The 26,095-nt window shown below is 37.9% G+C and overlaps 3 pseudogenes; all 3 read right to left on the reverse strand.

Moving 5' to 3' along the window:
* Positions 1 to 1,020: 1,020 nt before the first annotated feature.
* LOC129773993 (FAS-associated factor 2-like) lies at positions 1,021 to 2,694 on the reverse strand (annotated as a pseudogene).
* Positions 2,695 to 15,701: 13,007 nt separating this feature from the next.
* On the reverse strand, positions 15,702 to 16,993 carry LOC129772790 (FAS-associated factor 2-like; annotated as a pseudogene).
* Positions 16,994 to 23,673: 6,680 nt separating this feature from the next.
* LOC129774862 (FAS-associated factor 2-like) lies at positions 23,674 to 25,169 on the reverse strand (annotated as a pseudogene).
* Between the last annotated feature and the right edge of the window lie 926 nt (positions 25,170 to 26,095).

A 26,095-nucleotide genomic window follows, 5' to 3' on the forward strand; every position in this document is an offset into this window, starting at 1 on the left:
GTGGCGCGAACAAAGAGTACAACATAGAGCTATGGTAAAATATAGTAGAAAAAAGAAATTAAAACGTATACAGTAGAGTGTAGAGAGGGTAGAAAATGAGAAAATAGAGAGTAGAAAGAGTAAGGAGTGGAAAGAGTAGAGAGTAAGATAGAGAGAATGGAGGAAGTAGAGAGTAGAGAATAGTGAGAGAGAGAGTAGAGAGTTGAGAATAAAGAGATAAATAAAGAGAGTAAGGAAAGAAAAGAGGAAAGAGGAAAGAGGAAAGAGGAAAGAGGAAAGAGGAAAGAAGAAAGAGTAAGAGCAGGGAATAAACTGTAAAAAAGCGAATAGAAGGATTAGAAAGAACGAAAAGTAGGAAAAGTTGAGAATATAAAGTAAAGATTAAGGCGGTTTGAAAATAGAGACAGTAGGGTAAAATAAAATATAGAATGCAGAGCAGAGCAAAGCGTAAGAAGTAGAAAGTGGAGAACGAAGAATATAGAGAGAGAGTAAAAATTGATTAGTTCTTGAGTTATGGAGAAATTTATGCCTGATTTGTATTATAAACAAATCAGACTATATAACGCACACCAACAAACCGGCTCATTCGTGAAGCCGAAAACGTTTTTTTATTAGTCGGTTTGGAACTAACCGATTTTAAAAACGAATTCGCTATACGAATGTAAACAAGCAATGTATGCCCAACAGATGCTCCGCATGTATGTGTAGAAAGAGCCCTATATGATTGTCAACACCACCTTGTGACAAATACCTGCAGATATTCTTCAAATGAGCCAATATTTAATAACCTCACCGTTGCAGATGTTATCCATCTTATTACAGTAACAAGTGTCCGATTTCATGAAGAATATTTTATTTCACCTTTAAATAATTGAGGAATATGAACTGTTTGATAAAACATAACATAATGAATAATTTTTCTCACTATTGTGTTTTCTCAGGCTGCTGATAGCCCGTATGCATATACTTATTAAATTACACGGATAATGTCCAATCATCAATTTAGAAGAGAACCAAAACACAAAACCAACATAATCACAACATCAGGGCATCAAATGCGTTGTTTTATTCTTTCTTTCTTTGTTTTTAAGAGGCTTTAAACTTTGAAGTTCATTCGCCTCTATATACTTTATTATTGACAACTTTGTAAATTTTGGAACCTTGCTAAGGGTTTTCCATAAAAAAAAGCTTCTCTGTAAAAGGGAAAAAAGCATCAATCCCGGCAAACAAAAATTGCTGCCTTTCCTCTGCAAGTATGTCTTCTTCAAACCCTATGTTTATCCAATCCAGTCTCAAAATCCATTCTTTTAAATCTTAATTGTTTTGCTCACACTCAACATATCGTTATTTGCATCTTTTACTCTATGCGTTCAGATCGGCTACGAGCAGCACTTCGCGGTTTTTCAAACCCGCCTCAACTAATGTGGGCAACGGATCTTCTGTTGGAGCACACTGTAATACCCGCTTCGGAAAGTTAGTGGTAATTTCGAACGAGTCCGGTGCCTCCGGATGGCAGAAAATAAAATTATGTACATCTTAAAAGCAAACGAATGATATAGTCATACAGTTTCCTATAGCAAACAAATATCTTACCTGTGGGGTGTGGGACGCAAGGAATCTCCGTTCTAACCGCAAACCACTCGGTAGTTTGAAGACTATGCTGATCGTGCCGGGTGCTCCCGGCTCTGGCTCGGAAGGCACTTGAGAAGCTAATTCCGTTTTGAGCATCTCGATGTTTCGCAACCTCTGCATCTCAGCTAGCTTATCGGCTTCGATTGCCTGTTGAGCCGCCAAAGCTTTTTCGAGTTCCTTCAGTTTCCGACGTTGTTTCTCCTGGACCGCGCGTAGCGACATTTGGTATGCATCATCCTGCTGTTGGCGCAGTGTTTGTGTGAGATCTCTTTCCAATCGATCCTGGCGGGCTTGATTGTGCCAAACTTCATTGTCATTGACAACGGTTTCCATGCGTCGTATCAGTTCTTCGTCGGTTTCCATGCGTCGTATCACAGGCCCAGTACAGCATTCGCCTATTGACGTATTCGATGACCTGAGCGTTAGAAAGCGTGTCTCGGCAAAACGTGTTCGCCTCCGTGCTTGACTCGAAATGCAGATATACTAAGAGAAGTTTGAACTCACGCTTGGCGTCGTTCAACGCTTGATTTTTCGTTGTAAGTCTGAGTGAATTTCAGCACATCGCCCAAAGGGTCGGTTACAACTGTAATGATTGAAGTCATTATTCAGAAATGATCCGTTAAACGCCGCTCATGTGTACTCACTTCTTTCTTTGTCCTTGAAAATGTTCAGAAATGCGGTCACGATCGAGGATAGTGTGCTGTAACAGAAATTGAACACGTAGTTGCCCACAAAACCAATCATTCCACCCACACCGGACGGTACGGGAGCTCCCGGTCCGCGCTTGGCTGCGAAACCATGCTGCAGGAAGAGATCGTTCACGACCTGTGGCGCACGGGATTCAGAAGCGTACGCAGATGGACGCCCTCCCGTATATTCAAATGCTCCTGGAAAGCTACCTCCAGATCCCACTGATGACGAATCAGAATGTCCCGGCATACATTAATATCCTCCAGACCGGTTATGTGCTGGAATTTTAATACTTTTTCCGTCTGTTCATTCGATAGGCCATCACTGTCCATGATTAGAAGGCTACTTCAGCTGTCAGGTAAGCCTCTGTGTTTCACTGTGTCTCACCAGATTGAGTGCAGCTGGTGAAAGAGAACAATTTGAATTCGTCATGGTTAATACTGTCAGCATAGTAATGTTGGTACATAATTCACTATCCACATCCAAGAATCACGAGCTTATTTCAAATCACATTCAAAACGAAGTGACATAACTTTTTCAGTTGACCGGTCAAGAATCGAAGCAATTTTATTAATGCTGACTGCTAGTGTAGGTAAATTATTGTAAATCATTCTATACCTTCATGTTCAACGTAATCCTACATGAAGCACTTTGATCGGTGTTTTTCGCTGAAGAACCACATAATTTCTGGGAGAAAGGGATTTTCAAGCTGTGTGAAAAATAATGTTTCATGAAACAGAAAAACAACAACACAAGAAATGATGTCAGAATGAAAAAAATGTGCAAAAGTAGGCTGGAAATCATATTTTGAGTTTTTATTTTCAATCAAAGCAAACATTTTGTTTATACGTTGCCTTTTCTCACTGATGATTATAACTACATGAGAGAAGCAGTTATAATCACCGGAAGCATCCAAAATGAAGCGAGGACTAGTTGCATCGAGGATTCCCACAGGACCGAGGATAGCTAAAAGCTCTTATCCCCGTCAGAAGACTGGAGATGGAGCAAAAAAAGGTCTTCAATCGGAGAATAGACATCGGGAATGGTTCTCGAACTACAGCGACTCGAACGAAGAAAGGATTGAGGATGAATCTCCACCACAGTTAATTCCCAACGACGCCCAGGTATGGTTTTGGAACTACAGTGATATGAACGAAGGATGGATAGAGGACGAAACACCGCCAATGCTTGTTCCCAGTGACACAAATCTTGTCGATGACGACGAAGAAGTGTGTGATTGGGAACCAAACAACATGTCCGAAATTGAAGATGCCATTTTTAGGAGGATAAAGACCGAAAGAGAGCTCTGGAAATTGAAGGCAATGAACGATAAGCTTCAACAGGAGAATCGGCGGCTAAAGGCAATGAGAGGAGTGAGCCTCATTAATCGTTGTTGCTTCAGGTTCCTCCTGTTTGTGGTAGGCGAGGTGGTGGAATCAGTATTTCATTAATTCTAAATTAATCATATAAACTAAATTATGAAGTGGTGATCGTGTGTTATTGTGTTGTTTTGAGTTGTTTTATTGTGCGTGTTTGTTATATTTGATTTTCTTGTTGCGAGTTGTTCTATTGTTATTGCGTTCTATGTTATTGTTGCTGTTCGTTTTTATTACCATTTCGTATTGCAGGATCTACTTTGACTTTAATATGAGTTTAGTTGATTTTTGGTTGCCTTGTTTTGCTTTGTTGTTGATTGTCTTGTTTTCATGTTCGTATTTATTGACTTTTTAGTAATTAGAAATAGATTATGGATTTTTGGTTGGGTTTTTCGTTGTTTATTTTCTGTTGCGGATTTTAATATAATATTTATAGGTTAATATTATTCATATTATATATTGTTATTATACATTTGAGATATTGATCATATGTTTTTTATTCCGATTTTTCGATAATGATTTTATTAATGTTTTTTTTTCTTGCATGAAATGTTCTGAGCTGCTGGTCAAAAAAGTTCAAGGCTTCAAGTCAAGTAACCACAGAGGATATATAATGTAAGTATTTATTTACGACTGAAACGATTTGCAAACAAATTTGAAGTAACATTATTCTTCTTTGTCACTTATAGACGAATATCCTGGCGAATCCTGAGAAGCGTAGGATCAAGCGTAAAAAAATTGGTATGTGATTTAAGTTTTTATTTCATATATATGATTTGCAAATTTATAAAAGGATTATTCCTTATACACAGATGGAAGACCACACCGAGGGATGGACTTGGACTTAAGCAAAGATGAACATTCACCCACATTAGGAATTTTCCTGTTTGAATTGTTGATTAAAAGGAATTTGGCCGAATTTAAATAAAGTATTTTAAAATGTATTCTATGCTGTTTCAATAGCTGCTGAAGAAACCAAATCTGACTGATTCCAACTAAAGTATTTCAAAATATTCTATGCTGTCTTATTACAAAAAATTGCACCTGTCGCTCATAATTTCGGTTTAATTGTTCTTCATTGTCTTCGGTTGCGTTGTTCTTTCGTCGCTGATTTGTATAAATTAATGAGGAGTGTGTTGAGAGTAATGTGTAGAGAATAAGGTATAGAAAATAGAGTGAGTAGAGAAAGTAGACAGTAAAGAGCAGAGAGTAAACAGTAGAGAGCGTAAAGAGAGTAGAGTGAAGAGAAAAGAGTACAAAAAAAAGAGAGAAAAAAGGATAGAGAGCAAAGATTAGAGAGAGTGAGAGCAAAGAATTGAGAGTACAGAGTAAGATCAAAAAAATATAAAGAAAAAAGGGTCGAGAGCAAACAGTAGTTAGTAGAGAGAATAGAAAGTAGAGGGCAAACAGTAGTGAGTAGAGAAAATAGAGACTAAAGAGCAGAGAGTAAACAGTAGAGCGCGTAAAGAGTGTAGAGTGAAGAGAAAAGAGTACAAAGAGTAGAAAGCAAACAGCAGACAGTAGAGAAAAAAAAAGGATAGAGAGTAAAGATTAGAGAGAGTGAGAGTAAAGAATTGAGAGTACAGAGTAAGATGAAAAGAATGTAAAGAAAAGAGGGTCAAGAGCAAACAGTAGTTAGTAGAGAGAATAGAAAGTAGAGAGCAAACAGTAGTGAGTAGAGAAAATAGAGACTAAAGAGCAGAGAGTAAACAGTAGAGAGCATAAAGAGTGTAGAGTGAAGAGAAAAGAGTACAAAGAGTAGAAAGCAAATAGCAGACAGTAGAGAGAAAAAAGGATAGAGAGTAAAGATTAGAGAGAGTGAGAGCAAAGAATTGAGAGTACAAAGTAAGATCAAATGAATATAAAGAAAAAAGGGTCGAGAGCAAACAGTAGTTAGTAGAAAGCAAACAGTTGTGAGTAGAGAAAATAGAGACTAATGAGCAGAGAGTAAACAGTAGAGAGCATAAAGAGTGTAGAGTGAAGAGAAAAGAGTACAAAGAGTAGAAAGCAAATAGCAGACAGTAGAGAGAAAAAAGGATAGAGAGTAAAGATTAGAGAGAGTGAGAGTAAAGAATTGAGAGCACAGAGTAAGATGAAAAGAATGTAAAGAAAAGAGGGTCGAGAGCAAACAGTAGTTAGTAGAGAGAATAGAAAGTAGAGAGCAAACAGTAGTGAGTAGAGAAAATAGAGACTAAAGAGCAGAGAGTAAACAGTAGAGCGCGTAAAATGTGTAGAGTGAAGAGAAAAGAGTACAAAGAGTAGAAAGCAAATAGCAGACAGTAGAGAGAAAAAAGAATAGAGAGTAAAGATTAGAGAGAGTGAGAGTAAAGAATTGAGAGTACAGAGTAAGAAGAAACGAATGTAAAGAAAAGAGGGTCGAGAGCAAACAGTAGTTAGTACAGAGAATAGAAAGTAGAGAGCAAACAGTAGTGAGTAGAGAAAATAGAGACTAAAGAGCAGAGAGTAAACAGTAGAGAGCATAAAGAGTGTAGAGTGAAGAGAAAAGAGTACAAAGAGTAGTAAGCAAATAGCAGACAGTAGAGAGAAAAGAGAATAAAGAGTAAAGATTAGAGAGAGTGAGAGCAAAGAATGGAGAGTACAGAGTAAGATGAAAAGAATGTAAAGAAAAGAGGGTCGAGAGCAAACAGTAGTTAGTAGAGAGAATAGAAAGTAGAGAGCAAACAGTAGTGAGTAGAGAAAATAGAGACTAAAGAGCAGAGAGTAAACAGTAGAGAGCGTAAAGAGTGTAGAGTGAAGAGAAAAGAGTACAAAGAGTAGAAAGCAAATAGCAGACAGTAGAGAGAAAAAATGATAGAGAGTAAAGATTAGAGAGACTGAGAGCAAAGAATTGATAGTACAGAGTAAGATCAAAAGAATATAAAGAAAAAAGGGTCGAGAGCAAACAGTAGTTAGGAGAGAGAATAGAAAGTAGAGAGCAAACAGTAGTGAGTAGAGAAAATAGAGACTAAAGAGCAGAGAGTAAACAGTAGAGCGCGTAAAGAGTGTAGAGTGAAGAGGAAAGAGTACAAAGAGTAGAAAGCAAATAGCAGACAGTAGAGAGAAAAAAGGATAGAGAGTAAAGATTAGAGAGAGTGAGAGCAAAGAATAAAGAGTAAAGAGTAAAGATTAGAGAGAGTGAGAGCAAAGAATTGAGAGTACAGAGTATGATCAAAAGAATATAAAGAAAAGAGGGTCGAGAGCAAACAGTAGATAGTAGAGAGAATAGAAAGTAGAGAGCAAATAGTAGTGAGTAGAGAAAATAGAGACTAAAGAGTAAAGAGTAAAACGTAAAAAGTAAAATGAAAAGTGTAGGGTCTAAAGAGAGTACAAAATAGAGAGTGAGAGCCCTCGCGGACCACAGACATTTTATTGGTCGATAGTTTGGTCGTTTCCTTAATCATTATGGAGATTTGTATATGGGTACATTATACGGATTCAGTATTTTTTTTGTAAAATTTGAGCTTCAAACCAAGGCAACCCGGCTGTTTAGTTGGCTTGGTTGGGCTAACAGTCCAACCCGACCAAACTATAGACCGTTACAAATTCTGCAATCTGCGAGAGCTCTAAAGCGTAGAGTATAAACAGTAGAGATTAGATAAACTAGAGGGTGAAAAGAGAAAATGAAGGGTACAGAATGTGTAGAGCAAGAGAGTAAAGAGTATAGAGAAGAGAGAGTGAAGATTTGATAGTAGAGAGTAGAGAAAGTAACGTAGGAAAACGAGTGAAGAATAAACCGGGCTAACTGCGGTTGGATGGTTCTGGCTAAGCACACTGTGGAAATTGAAAAACACAAGATTCTGGAGTTCAAATTTTCTCTTATATTTCACTAATTACGCATCACTTGGTAAACCACTTTGTCGTTGGTAGTTAGGAAAAAACTGGGATGATGAACCACGTTGTGCGCTGTTTTTATGTTTGTCGGATGTTGGTGGGGTGATTGTCCTGTAGGCTCCGCTCGGCTCGCTCGGATGCTGTTCGTTTGTAATGTTGTAACTCCATTCATCTCGCTCTCGCGCGTTGCGGGGTGATACGATGGAATGAAATGGAGAGCAATTGCTTCGAGTAGTGAATGGAAAATTTCTGTTACTGACAAAATAGAGGATTTCAATTGATTTGTTCCTACATGTCAAAACACGTAAGCGCTCGCTACACGTGGCGCGAACAAAGAGTACAACATAGAGCTATGGTAAAATATAGTAGAAAAAAGAAATTAAAACGTATACAGTAGAGTGTAGAGAGGGTAGAAAAAAATCAAAAGAATATTAAGAAAAAAGGGTCGAGAGCAAACAGTAGTTAGTAGAGAGAATAGAAAGTAGAGAGCAAACAGTAGTGAGTAGAGAAAATAGAGACTAAAGAGCAGAGAGTAAACAGTAGAGAGCGTAAAGAGTGTAGAGTGAATAGAAAAGAGTACAAAGAGTAGAAAGCAAATAGCAGACAGTAGAGAGAAAAAAGAATAGAGAGTAAAGATTAGAGAGAGTGAGAGTAAAGAATTGAAAGTACAGAGTAAGAAGTAACGAATGTAAAGAAAAGAGGGTCGAGGGCAAACAGTAGTTAGTACAGAGAATAGAAAGTAGAGAGTAAGCAGTAGTGAGTAGAGAAAATAGAGACTAAAGAGCAGAGAGTAAACTGTAGAGCGCGTAAAGAGTGTAGAGTGAAGAGAAAAGAGTACAAAGAGTAGAAAGCAAATAGCAAACAGTAGAGAGAAAAAAGGATAGAGAGTAAAGATTAGAGAGAGTGAGAGTAAAGAATTGAGAGTACAGAGTAAGATGAAAAGAATATAAAGAAAAAAGAGTCGAGAGCAAACAGTAGTTAGTAGAGAGAATAGAAAGTAGATAGCAAACAGTAGTGAGTAGAGAAAATAGAGACTAAAGAGCAGAGAGTAAACAGTAGAGCGCGTAAAGAGTGTAGAGTGAAGAGAAAAGAGTACAAAGAGTAGAAAGCAAATAGCAGACAGTAGAGAGAAAAAAAGATAGAGAGTAAAGATTAGAGAGAGTGAGAGTAAAGAATTGAGATCTTACTTTTTTTTTATATTCATTTGATCTTACTCTGTACTATCAATTCTTTGCTCTCACTCTCTCTAATCTTTACTCTCTATCCCTTTTTCTCTCTACTGTCTGCTATTTGCTTTCTACTCTTTGTACTCTTTTCTCTTCTTTCTACACTCTTTATGCTCTCTACTGTTTACTCTCTGCTCATTAGTCTCTATTTTCTCTACTCACTACTGTTTGCTCTCTACTTTCTATTCTCTCTACTAACTACTTGTTTCTCTTGACCCTTTTTTCTTTATATTCTTTTGATCTTACTCTGTACTCTCAATTCTTTGCTCTTACTCTCTCTAATCTTTACTCTCTATCATTATTTCTCTCTACTGTCTGCTATTTGCCTTCTACTCTTTGTACTCTTTTCTCTTCACTCTACACTCTTTACGTTCTCTACTGTTTACTCTCTGCTCTTTAGTCTCTATTTTCTCTACTCACTACTGTTTGCTCTCTACTTTCTATTCTCTCTACTAACTACTGTTTGCTCTCGACCCTTTTTTCTTTATATTCTTTTGATCTTACTCTGTACTCTCAATTCTTTGCTCTCACTCTCTCTAATCTTTACTCTCTATCATTTTTTCTCTCTACTGTCTGCTATTTGCTTTCTACTCTTTGTACTCTTTTCTCTTCACTCTACACTCTTTACGCTCTCTACTGTTTACTCTTTACTCTTTAGTCTCTGTTTTCTCTACTCACTACTGTAAGCTATCTACTTTCTATTCTCTCTACTAACTACTGTTTGCTCTCGACCCTTTTTTCTTTATATTCTTTTGATCTTACTCTGTATTCTCAATTCTTTGCTCTCACTCTCTCTAATCTTTACTCTCTATCCTTTTTTCTCTATACTGTTTGCTATTTGCTTTCTACTCTTTGTACTCTTTTCTCTTCACTCTACACTCTTTACGCTCTCTACTGTTTACTCTCTGCTCTTTAGTCTCTATTTTCTCTACTCACTACTGTTTGCTCTCTACTTTCTATTCTCTCTACTAACTACTGTTTGCTCTCGACCCTCTTTTCTTTACATTCTTTTCATCTTACTCTGTACTCTCAATTCTTTACTCTCACTCTCTAATCTTTACTCTCTATCCTTTTTTCTCTCTACTGTCTGCTATTTGCTTTCTACTCTTTGTACTCTTTTCTCTTCACTCTACACTCTTTACGCGCTCTACTGTTTACTCTCTGCTCTTTAGTCTCTATTTTCTCTACTCACTACTGTTTGCTATCTACTTTCTATTCTCTCTACTAACTACTGTTTGCTCTCGACCCTCTTTTCTTTACATTCTTTTCATCTTACTCTGTACTCTCAATTCTTTACTCTCACTCTCTCTAATTTTTACTCTCTATCCTTTTTTCTCTCTACTGTCTGCTATTTGCTTTCTACTCTTTGTACTCTCTTCTCTTCACTCTACACTCTTTACGCTCTCTACTGTTTACTCTCTGCTCTTTAGTCTCTATTTTCTCTACTCACTACTGTTTGCTCTCTACTTTCTATTCTCTCTACTAACTACTGTTTGCTCTCGACCCTCTTTTCTTTACATTCTTTTCATCTTACTTTGTACTCTCAATTCTTTGCTCTCACTCTCTCTAATCTTTATTCTTTATTCTCTTTTCTCTCTACTGTCTGCTATTTGCTTTCTACTCTTTGTACTCTCTTCTCTTCACTCTACACTCTTTACGCTCTCTACTGTTTACTCTCTGCTCTTTAGTCTCTATTTTCTCTACTCACTACTGTTTGCTCTCTACTTTCTATTCTCTCTACTAACTACTGTTTGCTCTCGACCCTCTTTTCTTTACATTCTTTTCATCTTACTCTGTACTCTCAATTCTTTACTCTCACTCTCTAATCTTTACTCTCTATCCTTTTTTCTCTCTACTGTCTGCTATTTGCTTTCTACTCTTTGTACTCTTTTCTCTTCACTCTACACTCTTTACGCGCTCTACTGTTTACTCTCTGCTCTTTAGTCTCTATTTTCTCTACTCACTACTGTTTGCTATCTACTTTCTATTCTCTCTACTAACTACTGTTTGCTCTCGACCCTCTTTTCTTTACATTCTTTTCATCTTACTCTGTACTCTCAATTCTTTACTCTCACTCTCTCTAATTTTTACTCTCTATCCTTTTTTCTCTCTACTGTCTGCTATTTGCTTTCTACTCTTTGTACTCTCTTCTCTTCACTCTACACTCTTTACGCTCTCTACTGTTTACTCTCTGCTCTTTAGTCTCTATTTTCTCTACTCACTACTGTTTGCTCTCTACTTTCTATTCTCTCTACTAACTACTGTTTGCTCTCGACCCTCTTTTCTTTACATTCTTTTCATCTTACTTTGTACTCTCAATTCTTTGCTCTCACTCTCTCTAATCTTTATTCTTTATTCTCTTTTCTCTCTACTGTCTGCTATTTGCTTTCTACTCTTTGTACTCTTTACTCTTCACTCTACACTCTTTATGCTCTCTACTGTTTACTCTCTGCTCTTTAGTCTCTATTTTCTCTACTCACTACTGTTTGCTCTCTACTTTCTATTCTCTCTACTAACTACTGTTTGCTCTCGACCCTTTTTTCTTTATATTCTTTTTATCTTACTTTGTACTCTCAATTCTTTGCTCTCACTCTCTCTAATCTTTACTCTCTATCCTTTTTTCTCTCTACTGTCTGCTATTTGCTTTTACTCTTTGTACTCTTTTCTCATCACTCTACACTCTTTATGCTCTCTACTGTTTACTCTCTGCTCTTTAGTCTCTATTTTCTCTACTCACTACTGTTTGCTATCTACTTTCTATTCTCTCTACTAACTACTGTTTGCTCTTGACCCTCTTTTCTTTACATTCTTTTCATCTTACTCTGTACTCTCAATTCTTTACTCTCACTCTCTCTAATCTTTACTCTCTATCTTTTTTTCTCTCTACTGTCTGCTATTTGCTTTCTACTCTTTGTACTCTTTTCTCTTCACTCTACACTCTTTACGCGCTCTACTGTTTACTCTCTGCTCTTTAGTCTCTATTTTCTCTACTCACTACTGCTTGCTCTCTACTTTCTATTCTCTCTACTAACTACTGTTTGCTCTCAACCCTTTTTTCTTTATATTCTTTTTATCTTACTCTGTACTCTCAATTCTTTACTCTCACTCTCTCTAATCTTTACTCTCTATCCTTTTTTCTCTCTACTGTCTGCTATTTGCTTTCTACTCTTTGTACTTTTTTCTCTTCACTCTACACTCTTTACGCTCTCTACTGTTTACTCTCTGCTCTTTAGTCTCTATTTTCTCTACTCACTACTGTTTGCTCTCTACTTTCTATTCTCTCTACTAACTACTGTTTGCTCTCGACCCTCTTTTCTTTACATTCTTTTCATCTTACTCTGTACTCTCAATTCTTTACTCTCACTCTCTCTAATCTTTTCTCTCTATCCTTTTTTCTCTCTACTGTCTGCTATTTGCTTTCTACTCTTTGTACTCTTTTCTCTTCACTCTACACTCTTTACGCTCTCTATTGTTTACTCTCTGCTCTGTAGTCTCTATTTTCTCTACTCACTACTGTTTGCTCTCTACTTTCTATTCTCTCTACTAACTACTGTTTGCTCTCGACCCTTTTTTCTTTATATTCTCTTGATCTTACTCTGTACTCTCACTCTCTCTAATCTTTACTCTCTATCCTTTTTTCTCTCTACTGTCTGCTATTTGCTTTCTACTCTTTGTACTCTTTTCTCTTCACTCTACACTCTTTACGCTCTTGAGAGAGCGAGAGTACAGAGTAAGATCAAAAGAATGTAAAGAAAAGAGGGTCGAGAGCAAACAGTAGTTAGTAGAGAGAATAGAAAGTAGAAAGCAAACAGTTGTGAGTAGAGAAAATAGAGACTAATGAGCAGAGAGTAAACAGTAGAGAGCATAAAGAGTGTAGAGTGAAGAGAAAAGAGTACAAAGAGTAGAAAGCAAATAGCAGACAGCAGAGAGAAAAAAGGATAGAGAGTAAAGATTAGAGAGAGTGAGAGTAAAGAATTGAGAGTACAGAGTAAGATAAAAAGAATATAAAGAAAAGAGGGTCGAGAGCAAACAGTAGATAGTAGAGAGAATAGAAAATAGAGAGCAAATAGTAGTGAGTAGAGAAAATAGAGACTAAAGAGTAAAGAGTAAAACGTAAAAAGTAAAATGAAAAGTGTAGGGTCTATAGAGAGTACAAAATAGAGAGTGAGAGCCCTCGCGGACCACAGACATTTTATTGGTCGATAGTTTGGTCGTTTTCTTAATCATTATGGAGATTTGTATATGGGTACATTATACGGATTCAGTATTTTTTATGTAAAATTTGAGCTTCAAACCAAGGCAACCCGGCTGTTTAGTTGGCTTGGTTGGGCTAACAGTCCAACCCGACCAAACTATAGACCGTTACAAATTCTGCAATCTGCGAGAGCTCTAAAGCGTAGAGTATAAACAGTAGAGATTAGATAAACTAGAGGGTGAAAAGAGAAAATGAAGGGTACAGAAAGTGTAGAGCAAGAGAGTAAAGAGTATTGAGAAGAGAGAGTGAAGATTTGATAGTAGAGAGTAGAGAAAGTAACGTAGGAAAACGAGTGAAGCATAAACCGGGCTAACTGCGGTTGGATGGTTCTGGCTAAGCACACTGTGGAAATTGAAAAACACAAGTTTTTGGAGTCCAAATTTTCTCTTATATTTCACTAATTACGCATCACTTGGTAAACCACTTTGTCGTTGGTAGTTAGGAAAAAACTGGGATGATGAACCACGTTGTGCGCTGTTTTTATGTTTGTTGGATGTTGGTGGGGTGATTGTCCAGTAGGCTCCGCTCGGCTCGCTCGGATGCTATTCGTTTGTAATGTTGTAACTCCATTCATCTCGCTCTCGCGCGTTGCGGGATGATACGATGGAATGAAATGGAGAGCAATTGCATCGAGTAGTGAATGGAAAATTTCTGTTACTGACAAAATAGAGGATTTCAATTGATTTGTTCCTACATGTCAAAACACGTAAGCGCTCGCTACACGTGGCGCGAACAAAGAGTACAACATAGAGCTATGGTAAAATATAGTAGAAAAAAGAAATTAAAACGTATACAGTAGAGTGTAGAGAGGGTAGAGAATGAGAAAATAAAGAGTAGAAAGAGTAAGGAGTGGAAAGAGTAGAGAGTAAGATAGAGAGAATGGAGGAAGTAGAGAGTAGAGAATAGTGAGAGAGAGAGAGTAGAGAGTTGAGAATAAAGAGATAAAAGTGAAGAGTAGTGAATAGAAAATAGAGAGTCTAGTGTAAGAGTAAGATAAATAAAGAGAGTAAGGAAAGAAAAGAGGAAAGAGGAAAGAAGAAAGAGTAAGAGCAGGGAATAAACTGTAAAATAGCGAATAGAAGGATTAGAAAGAACGAAAAGTAGGAAAAGTTGAGAATATAAAGTAAAGATTAAGGCGGTGAGCAAATAGAGACAGTAGGGTAAAATAAAATATAGAATGCAGAGCAGAGCAAAGCGTAAGAAGTAGAAAGTGGAGAACGAAGAATATAGAGAGAGTAAAAATTGATCAGTTCTTGAGTTATGGAGAAATTTATGCCTGATTTGTATGGCAGCGCCCTCTTAGAGAGGGGGAGGAGTGTCTATTCACCATTGAAACGTTTCGTGTCCCATAAAACCTTCACATGCCAAATTCGGCTCCATTCGATCGATTAGTTTTCGAGTTATGCAGAAATTCATCCTTCATTTGTATGGCAGGCTCCCCTTAGAGAGGGGGGAGGGGTCTCGAACTATCATAAAAACCTTCCTCGGCTCCAAAATCCCCTACATACCAATTTCCATGTCGATCGGTTCAGGAGTTTCCGACTCCATAAGAATCAGACAGACAGACAGACAGAAATCCATTTTTACAGATATAGAAGAAGAAGATTTAACCATAAATTTATTTCCACGTACTGAATCAAAACAATTAAAAAATCAGGCATCAATGCTGATCATTGATTGGTAATGAATTGATAATTAGTAATGGGCTTTCATGCCGAACAAACAGACTTTTAGAATAAAACAATACGTACACAAAAAATATAATTTACCTCCAAGCACTCATATTGCCATCAGACGTCGACACTTTACATTTGTTATCGCAATTATAAACAAATCAGACTATATAACGCACACCAACAAACCGGCTCATTCGTGAAGCCGAAAACGTTTTTTTATTAGTCGGTTTGGAACTAACCGATTTTAAAAACGAATTCGCTATACGAATGTAAACGAGCGATGTATGCCCAACAGATGCTCCGCATGTATGTGTAGCAAGAGCCCTATATGATTGTCAACACCACCTTGTGACAAATACCTGCAGATATTCTTCAAATGAGCCAATATTTAATAGCCTCACCGTTGGAGATGTTATCCATCTTATTACAGTAACAAGTGTCCGATTTCATGAAGAATATTTTATTTCACCTTTAAATAATTGAGGAATATGAACTGTTTGATAAAACATAACATAATGAATAATTTTTCTCACTATTGTGTTTTCTCAGGCGAAACATGAGGCTGAAAAGACTCCTATCTTCCAGACCTGAGGGCTGCTGATAGCCCGTGTGCATATACTTATTAAATTACACGGATAATGTCCAATCATCAATTTAGAAGAGAACCAAAACACAAAACCAACATAATCACAACATCAGGGCATCAAATGCGTTGTTTTATTCTTTCTTTCTTTGTTTTTAAGAGGCTTTAAACTTTGAAGTTCATTCGCCTTTATATACTTTATTATTGACAACTTTGTAAATTTTGGAACCTTGCTAAGGGTTTTCCATAAAAAAAAAGCTTCTCTGTAAAAGGGAAAAAAGCATCACTCCCGGCAAACAAAAATTGCTGCCTTTCCTCTGCAAGTATGTCTTCTTCAAAACCTATGTTTATCCAATCCAGTCTCAAAATCCATTCTTTTAAATCTTAATTGTTTTGCTCACACTCAACATATCGTTATTTGCATCTTTTACTCTATGCGTTCAGATCGGCTACGAGCAGCACTTCGCGGTTTTTCAAACCCGCCTCAACTAATGTGGGCAACGGATCTTCTGTTGGAGCACACTGTAATACCCGCTTCGGAAAGTTAGTGGTAATTTCGAATGAGTCCGGTGCCTCCGGATGGCAGAAAATAAAATTATGTACATCTTAAAAGCAAACGAATGATATAGTCATACAGTTTCCTATAGCAAACAAATATCTTACCTGTGGGGTGTGGGACGCAAGGAATCTCCGTTCTAACCGCAAACCACTCGGTAGTTTGAAGACTATGCTGATCGTGCCGGGTGCTCCCGGCTCTGGCTCGGAAGGCACTTGAGAAGCTAATTCCGTTTTGAGCATCTCGATGTTTTGCAACCTCTGCATCTCAGCTAGCTTATCGGCTTCGATTGCCTGTTGAGCCGCCAAAGCTTTTTCGAGTTCCTTCTGTTTCCGACGTTGTTTCTCCTGGACCGCGCGTAGCGACATTTGGTATGCATCATCCTGCTGTTGGCGCAGTGTTTGTGTGAGATCTCTTTCCAATCGATCCTGGCGGGCTTGATTGTGCCAAACTTCATTGTCATTGACAACGGTTTCCATGCGTCGTATCAGTTCTTCGTCGGTTTCCATGCGTCGTATCACAGGCCCAGTACAGCATCCGCCTATTGACGTATTCGATGACCTGAGCGTTAGAAAGCGTGTCTCGGCAAAACGTGTTCGCCTCCGTGCTTGACTCGAAATGCAGATATACTAAGAGAAGTTTGAACTCACGCTTGGCGTCGTTCAACGCTTGATTTTTCGTTGTAAGTCTGAGTGAATTTCAGCACATCGCCCAAAGGGTCGGTTACAACTGTAATGATTGAAGTCATTATTCAGAAATGATCCGTTAAACGCCGCTCATGTGTACTCACTTCTTTCTTTGTCCTTGAAAATGTTCAGAAATGCGGCCACGATCGAGGATAGTGTGCTGTAACAGAAATTGAACACGTAGTTGCCCACAAAACCAATCATTCCACCCACACCGGACGGTACGGGGGCTCCCGGTCCGCGCTGGGCTGCGAAAACATGCTGCAGGAAGCGATCGTTCACGATCTGTGGCGCACGGGATTCAGAAGCGTACGCAGATGGACGCCCTCCCGTATATTCAAATGCTCCTGGAAAGCTACCTCCAGATCCCACTGATGACGAATCAGAATGTCCCGGCATACATTAATATCCTCCAGACCGGTTATATGCTGGAATTTTAATACTTTTTCCGTCTGTTCATTCGATAGGCCATCACTGTCCATGATTAGAAGGCTACTTCAGCTGTCAGGTAAGCCTCTGTGTTTCACTGTGTCTCACCAGATTGAGTGCAGCTGGTGAAAGAGAACAATTTGAATTCGTCATGGTTAATACTGTCAGCATAGTAATGTTGGTACATAATTCACTATCCACATCCAAGAATCACGAGCTTATTTCAAATCACATTCAAAACGAAGTGACATAACTTTTTCAGTTGACCGGTCAAGAATCGAAGCAATTTTATTAATGCTGACTGCTAGTGTAGGTAAATCATTGTAAATCATTCTATACCTTCATGTTCAACGTAATCCTACATGAAGCACTTTGATCGGTATTTTTCGCTGAAGAACCACATAATTTCTGGGAGAAAGGGATTTTCAAGCTGTGTGAAAAATAATGTTTCATGAAACAGAAAAACAACAACACAAGAAATGATGTCAGAATGAAAAAAATGTGCAAAAGTAGGCTGGAAATCATATTTTGAGTTTTTATTTTCAATCAAAGCAAACATTTTGTTTATACGTTGCCTTTTCTCACTGATGATTATAACTACATGAGAGAAGCAGTTATAATCACCGGAAGCATCCAAAATGAAGCGAGGACTAGTTGCATCGAGGATTCCCACAGGACCGAGGATAGCTAAAAACTCTTATCCCCGTCAGAAGACTGGAGATGGAGCAAAAAAAGGTCTTCAATCGGAGAATAGACATCGGGAATGGTTCTCGAACTACAGCGACTCGAACGAAGAAAGGATTGAGGATGAATCTCCACCACAGTTAATTCCCAACGACGCCCAGGTATGGTTTTGGAACTACAGTGATATGAACGAAGGATGGATAGAGGACGAAACACCGCCAATGCTTGTTCCCAGTGACACAAATCTTGTCGATGACGACGAAGAAGTGTGTGATTGGGAACCAAACAACATGTCCGAAATTGAAGATGCCATTTTTAGGAGGATAAAGACCGAAAGAGAGCTCTGGAAATTGAAGGCAATGAACGATAAGCTTCAACAGGAGAATCGGCGGCTAAAGGCAATGAGAGGAGTGAGCCTCATTAATCGTTGTTGCTTCAGGTTCCTCCTGTTTGTGGTAGGCGAGGTGGCGGAATCAGTATTTCATTAATTCTAAATTAATCATATAAACTAAATTATGAAGTGGTGATCGTGTGTTATTGTGTTGTGTTGAGTTGTTTTATTGTGCGTGTTTGTTATATTTGATTTTCTTGTTGCGAGTTGTTCTATTGTTATTGCGTTCTATGTTATTGTTGCTGTTCGTTTTTATTACCATTTCGTATTGCAGGATCTACTTTGACTTTAATATGAGTTTAGTTGATTTTTGGTTGCCTTGTTTTGCTTTGTTGTTGATTGTCTTGTTTTCATGTTCGTATTTATTGACTTTTTAGTAATTAGAAATTGATTATGGATTTTTGGTTGGGTTTTTCGTTGTTTATTTTCTGTTGCGGATTTTAATATTATATTTATAGGTTAATATTATTCATATTATATATTGTTATTATACATTTGAGATATTGATCATATGTTTTTTATTCCGATTTTTCGATAATGATTTTATTAATGTTTTTTTTTTTCTTGCATGAAATGTTCTGAGCTGCTGGTCAAAAAAGTTCAAGGCTTCAAGTCAAGTAACCACAGAGGATATATAATGTAAGTATTTATTTACGACTGAAACGATTTGCAAACAAATTTGAAGTAACATTATTCTTCTTTGTCACTTATAGACTCTAGGCGAATATCCTGGCGAATCCTGAGAAGCGTAGGATCAAGCGTAAAAAAATTGGTATGTGATTTAAGTATTTATTTCATATATATGATTTGCAAATTTATAAAAGGATTATTCCTTATACACAGATGGAAGACCACACCGAGGGATGGACTTGGACTTAAGCAAAGATGAACATTCACCCCCATTAGGAATTTTCCTGTTTGAATTGTTGATTAAAAGAAATTTGGCCGAATTTAAATAAAGTATTTTAAAATGTATTCTATGCTGTTTCAATAGCTGCTGAAGAAACCAAATCTGACTGATTCCAACTAAAGTATTTCAAAATATTCTATGCTGTCTTATTACAAAAAATTGCACCTGTCGCTCATAATTTCGGTTTAATTGTTCTTCATTGTCTTCGGTTGCGTTGTTCTCTCGTCGTTGATTTGTATAAATTAATGAGGAGTGTGTTGAGAGTAATGTGTAGAGAATAAGGTATAGAAAATAGAGTGAGTAGAGAAAGTAGACAGTAAAGAGCAGAGAGTAAACAGTAGAGAGCGTAAAGAGAGTAGAGTGAAGAAAAAAGAGTACAAAAAAAAAGAGAGAAAAAAAGGATAGAGAGTAAAGATTAGAGAGAGTGAGAGCAAAGAATTGAGAGTACAGAGTAAGATCAAAAGAATATAAGGAAAAAAGGGTCGAGAGCAAACAGTAGTTAGTAGAGAGAATAGAAAGTAGAGAGCAAACAGTAGTGAGTAGAGAAAATAGAGACTAAAGAGCAGAGAGTAAACAGTAGAGAGCATAAAGAGTGTAGAGTGAAGAGAAAAGAGTACAAAGAGTAGAAAGCAAATAGCAGACAGTAGAGAGAAAAAAGGATAGAGAGTAAAGATTAGAGAGAGTGAGAGCAAAGAATTGAGAGTACAAAGTAAGATCAAATGAATATAAAGAAAAAAGGGTCGAGAGCAAACAGTAGTTAGTAGAAAGCAAACAGTTGTGAGTAGAGAAAATAGAGACTAATGAGCAGAGAGTAAACAGTAGAGAGCATAAAGAGTGTAGAGTGAAGAGAAAAGAGTACAAAGAGTAGAAAGCAAATAGCAGACAGTAGAGAGAAAAAAGGATAGAGAGTAAAGATTAGAGAGAGTGAGAGTAAAGAATTGAGGGTACAGAGTAAGATGAAAAGAATGTAAAGAAAAGAGGGTCGAGAGCAAACAGTAGTGAGTAGAGAGAATAGAAAGTAGAGAGCAAACAGTAGTGAGTAGAGAAAATAGAGACTAAAGAGCAGAGAGTAAACAGTAGAGAGCGTAAAGAGTGTAGAGTGAAGAGAAAAAAGTACAAAGAGTAGAAAGCAAATAGCAGACAGTAGAGAGAAAAAAGGATAGAGAGTAAAGATTAGAGAGAGTGAGAGTAAAGAATTGAGAGTACAGAGTAAGATCAAAAGAATATAAAGAAAAAAGGGTTGAGAGCAAACAGTAGTTAGTAGAGAGAATAGAAAGTAGGAAGCAAGCAGTAGTGAGTAGAGAAAATAGAGGCTAAAGAGCAGAGAGTAAACAGTAGAGAGCATAAAGAGTGTAGAGTGAAGAGATAAGAGTACAAAGAGTAGAAAGCAAATAGCAGACAGTAGAGAGAAAAAAGGATAGAGAGTAAAGATTAGAGAGTGAGAGTAAAGAATTGAGAGTACAGAGTAAGATGAAAAGAATGTAAAGAAAAGAGGGTCGAGAGCAAACAGTAGTTAGTAGAGAGAATAGAAAGTAGAGAGCAAACAGTAGTGAGTAGAGAAAATAGAGACTAAAGAGCAGAGAGTAAACAGTAGAGCGCGTAAAGAGTGTAGAGTGAAGAGGAAAGAGTACAAAGAGTAGAAAGCAAATAGCAGACAGTAGAGAGAAAAAAGGATAGAGAGTAAAGATTAGAGAGTGAGAGTAAAGAATTGAGAGTACAGAGTAAGATGAAAAGAATGTAAAGAAAAAAGGGTCGAGAGCAAACAGTAGTTAGTACAGAGAATTGAAAGTAGATAGCAAACAGTAGTAAGTAGAGAAAATAGAGACTAAAGAGCAGAGACTAAACAGTAGAGAGCGTAAAGAGTGTAGAGTGAAGAGAAAAGAGTACAAAGAGTAGAAAGCAAATAGCAGACAGTAGAGAGAAAAAAGGATAGAGAGTAAAGATTAGAGAGAGTGAGAGCAAAGAATTGAGAGTACATAGTAAGATGAAAAGAATATAAAGAAAAAAGGGTCGAGAGCAAACAGTAGTTAGTAGAGTGAATAGAAAGTAGAGAGCAAACAGTAGTGAGTAGAGAAAATAGAGACTAAAGAGCAGAGAGTAAACAGTAGAGAGCATAAAGAGTGTAGAGTGAAGAGAAAATAGTACAAAGAGTAGAAAGCAAATAGCAGACAGTGGAGAGAAAAAAGGATAGAGAGTAAAGATTAGAGAGAGTGAGAGCAAAGAATTGATAGTACAGAGTAAGATCAAAAGAATATAAAGAAAAAAGGGTCGAGAGCAAACAGTAGTTAGTAGAGAGAATAGAAAGTAGAGAGCAAACAGTAGTGAGTAGAGAAAATAGAGACTAAAAAGCAGAGAGTAAACAGTAGAGAGCATAAAGAGTGTAGAGTGAAGAGAAAAGAGTACAAAGAGTAGAAAGCAAATAGCAGACAGTAGAGAGAAAAGAGAATAAAGAGTAAAGATTAGAGAGAGTGAGAGTAAAGAATTGAGAGTACAGAGTAAGATCAAAAGAATATAAAGAAAAGAGGGTCGAGAGCAAACAGTAGATAGTAGAGAGAATAGAAAGTAGAGAGCAAATAGTAGTGAGTAGAGAAAATAGAGACTAAAGAGTAAAGAGTAAAACGTAAAAAGTAAAATGAATAGTGTAGGGTCTAAAGAGAGTACAAAATAGAGAGTGAGAGCCCTCGCGGACCACAGACATTTTATTGGTCGATAGTTTGGTCGTTTTCTTAATCATTATGGAGATTTGTATATGGGTACATTATACGGATTCAGTATTTTTTTTGTAAAATTTGAGCTTCAAACCAAGGCAACCCGGCTGTTTAGTTGGCTTGGTTGGGCTAACAGTCCAACCCGACCAAACTATAGACCGTTACAAATTCTGCAATCTGCGAGAGCTCTAAAGCGTAGAGTATAAACAGTAGAGATTAGATAAACTAGAGGGTGAAAAGAGAAAATGAAGGGTACAGAATGTGTAGAGCAAGAGAGTAAAGAGTATAGAGAAGAGAGAGTGAAGATTTGATAGTAGAGAGTAGAGAAAGTAACGTAGGAAAACGAGTGAAGAATAAACCGGGCTAACTGCGGTTGGATGGTTCTGGCTAAGCACACTGTGGAAATTGAAAAACACAAGATTTTGGAGTCCAAATTTTCTCTTATATTTCACTAATTACGCATCACTTGGTAGACCACTTTGTTGTTGGTAGTTAGGAAAAAACTGGGATGATGAACCACGTTGTGCGCTGTTTTTATGTTTGTCGGATGTTGGTGGGGTGATTGTCCTGTAGGCTCCGCTCGGCTCGCTCGGATGCTGTTCGTTTGTAATGTTGTAACTCCATTCATCTCGCTCTCGCGCGTTGCGGGGTGATACGATGGAATGAAATGGAGAGCAATTGCTTCGAGTAGTGAATGGAAAATTTCTGTTACTGACAAAATAGAGGATTTCAATTGATTTGTTCCTACATGTCAAAACACGTAAGCGCTCGCTACACGTGGCGCGAACAAAGAGTACAACATAGAGCTATGGTAAAATATAGTAGAAAAAAGAAATTAAAACGTATACAGTAGAGTGTAGAGAGGGTAGAAAATGAGAAAATAGAGAGTAGAAAGAGTAAGGAGTGGAAAGAGTAGAGAGTAAGATAGAGAGAATGGAGGAAGTAGAGAGTAGAGAATAGTGAGAGAGAGAGAGTAGAGATTTGAGAATAAAGAGATAAATAAAGAGAGTAAGGAAAGAAAAGAGGAAAGAGGAAAGAAGAAAGAGTAAGAGCAGGGAATAAACTGTAAAAAAGCGAATAGAAGGATTAGAAAGAACGAAAAGTAGGAAAAGTTGAGAATATAAAGTAAAGATTAAGGCGGTGAGAAAATAGAGACAGTAGGGTAAAATAAAATATAGAATGCAGAGCAGAGCAAAGCGTAAGAAGTAGAAAGTGGAGAACGAAGAATATAGAGAGAGAGTAAAAATTGATTAGTTCTTGAGTTATGGAGAAATTTATGCCTGATTTGTATTATAAACAAATCAGACTATATAACGCACACCAACAAACCGGCTCATTCGTGAAGCCGAAAACGTTTTTTTATTAGTCGGTTTGGAACTAACCGATTTTAAAAACGAATTCGCTATACGAATGTAAACAAGCGATGTATGCCCAACAGATGCTCCGCATGTATGTGTAGAAAGAGCCCTATATGATTGTCAACACCACCTTGTGACAAATACCTGCAGATATTCTTCAAATGAGCCAATATTTAATAGCCTCACCGTTGGAGATGTTATCCATCTTATTACAGTAACAAGTGTCCGATTTCATGAAGAATATTTTATTTCACCTTTAAATAATTGAGGAATATGAACTGTTTGATAAAACATAACATAATGAATAATTTTTCTCACTATTGTGTTTTCTCAGGCGAAACATGAGGCTGAAAAGACTCCTATCTTCCAGACCTGAGGGCTGCTGATAGCCCGTTTACATATACTTATTAAATTACACGGATAATGTCCAATCATCAATTTAGAAGAGAACCAAAACACAAAACCAACATAATCACAACATCAGGGTATCAAATGCGTTGTTTTATTCTTTCTTTCTTTATTTTTAAGAGGCTTTAAACTTTGAAGTTCATTCGCCTCTATATACTTTATTATTGACAACTTTGTAAATTTTGGAACCTTGCTAAGGGTTTTCCATAAAAAAAAGCTTCTCTGTAAAAGGGAAAAAAGCATCACTCCCGGCAAACAAAAATTGCTGCCTTTCCTCTGCAAGTATGTCTTCTTCAAACCCTATGTTTATCCAATCCAGTCTCAAAATCCATTCTTTTAAATCTTAATTGTTTTGCTCACACTCAACATATCGTTATTTGCATCTTTTACTCTATGCGTTCAGATCGGCTACGAGCAGCACTTCGCGGTTTTTCAAACCCGCCTCAACTAATGTGGGCAACGGATCTTCTGTTGGAGCACACTGTAATACCCGCTTCGGAAAGTTAGTGGTAATTTCGAACGAGTCCGGTGCCTCCGGATGGCAGAAAATAAAATTATGTACATCTTAAAAGCAAACGAATGATATAGTCATACAGTTTCCTATAGCAAACAAATATCTTACCTGTGGGGTGTGAGACGCAAGGAATCTCCGTTCTAACCGCAAACCACTCGATAGTTTGAAGACTATGCTGATCGTGCCGGGTGCTCCCGGCTCTGGCTCGGAAGGCACTTGAGAAGCTTATTCCGTTTTAAGCATCTCGATGTTTTGCAACCTCTGCATCTCAGCTAGCTTATCGGCCTCGATTGCCTGTTGAGCCTCCAAAGCTTTTTCGAGTTCCTTCTGTTTCCGACGTTGTTTCTCCTGGACCGCGCGTAGCGACATTTGGTATGCATCATCCTGCTGTTGGCGCAGTGTTTGTGTGAGATCTCTTTCCAATCGATCCTGGCTTGGTTGTGCCAAACTTCATTGTCATTGACTTGACAACGGTTTCCATGCGTCATATCAGTTCTTCGCCATTTCAATGACCCTCCATGCGACCCATAATGACCATTTTGTTTGCCCTCAAAGCGATAATCACAAGCAGTGGATAGGCGCGGTATCCTTCTAGAGAAGATATGTCACAGGCCCAGTACAGCATCCGCCTATTGACGTATTCGATAACCTGAGCGTTAGAAAGCGTGTCTCGGCAAAACGTGTTCGCCTCCGTGCTTGACTCGAAATGCAGATATACTAAGAGAAGTTTGAACTCACCCTTGGCGTCGTTCAACGCTTGATTTTTCGTTGTAAGTCTGAGTGAATTTCAGCACATCGCCCAAAGGGTCGGTTACAACTGTAATGATTGAAGTCATTATTCAGAAATGATCCGTTAAACGCCGCTCATGTGTACTCACTTCTTTCTTTATCCTTGAAAATGTTCAGAAATGCGGCCACGATCGAGGATAGTGTGCTGTAACAGAAATTGAACACGTAGTTGCCCACAAAACCAATCATTCCACCCACACCGGACGGTACGGGGGCTCCCGGTCCGCGCTGGGCTGCGAAAACATGCTGCAGGAAGCGATCGTTCACGATCTGTGGCGCACGGGATTCAGAAGCGTACGCAGATGGACGCCCTCCCGTATATTCAAATGCTCCTGGAAAGCTACCTCCAGATTCCACTGATGACGAATCAGAATGTCCCGGCATACATTAATATCCTCCAGACCGGTTATATGCTGGAATTTTAATACTTTTTCCGTCTGTTCATTCGATAGGCCATCACTGTCCATGATTAGAAGGCTACTTCAGCTGTCAGGTAAGCCTCTGTGTTTCACTGTGTCTCACCAGATTGAGTGCAGCTGGTGAAAGAGAACAATTTGAATTCGTCATGGTTAATACTGTCAGCATAGTAATGTTGGTACATAATTCACTATCCACATCCAAGAATCACGAGCTTATTTCAAATCACATTCAAAACGAAGTGACATAACTTTTTCAGTTGACCGGTCAAGAATCGAAGCAATTTTATTAATGCTGACTGCTAGTGTAGGTAAATCATTGTAAATCATTCTATACCTTCATGTTCAACGTAATCCTACATGAAGCACTTTGATCGGTGTTTTTCGCTGAAGAACCACATAATTTCTGGGAGAAAGGGATTTTCAAGCTGTGTGAAAAATAATGTTTCATGAAACAGAAAAACAACAACACAAGAAATGATGTCAGAATGAAAAAAATGTGCAAAAGTAGGCTGGAAATCATATTTTGAGTTTTTATTTTCAATCAAAGCAAACATTTTGTTTATACGTTGCCTTTTCTCACTGATGATTATAACTACATGAGAGAAGCAGTTATAATCACCGGAAGCATCCAAAATGAAGCGAGGACTAGTTGCATCGAGGATTCCCACAGGACCGAGGATAGCTAAAAGCTCTTATCCCCGTCAGAAGACTGGAGATGGAGCAAAAAAAGGTCTTCAATCGGAGAATAGACATCGGGAATGGTTCTCGAACTACAGCGACTCGAACGAAGAAAGGATTGAGGATGAATCTCCACCACAGTTAATTCCCAACGACGCCCAGGTATGGTTTTGGAACTACAGTGATATGAACGAAGGATGGATAGAGGACGAAACACCGCCAATGCTTGTTCCCAGTGACACAAATCTTGTCGATGACGACGAAGAAGTGTGTGATTGGGAACCAAACAACATGTC

This window comes from Toxorhynchites rutilus, chromosome 3, assembly GCF_029784135.1.
Source record: "Toxorhynchites rutilus septentrionalis strain SRP chromosome 3, ASM2978413v1, whole genome shotgun sequence".
Lineage (NCBI taxonomy): Eukaryota > Metazoa > Arthropoda > Insecta > Diptera > Culicidae > Toxorhynchites > Toxorhynchites rutilus.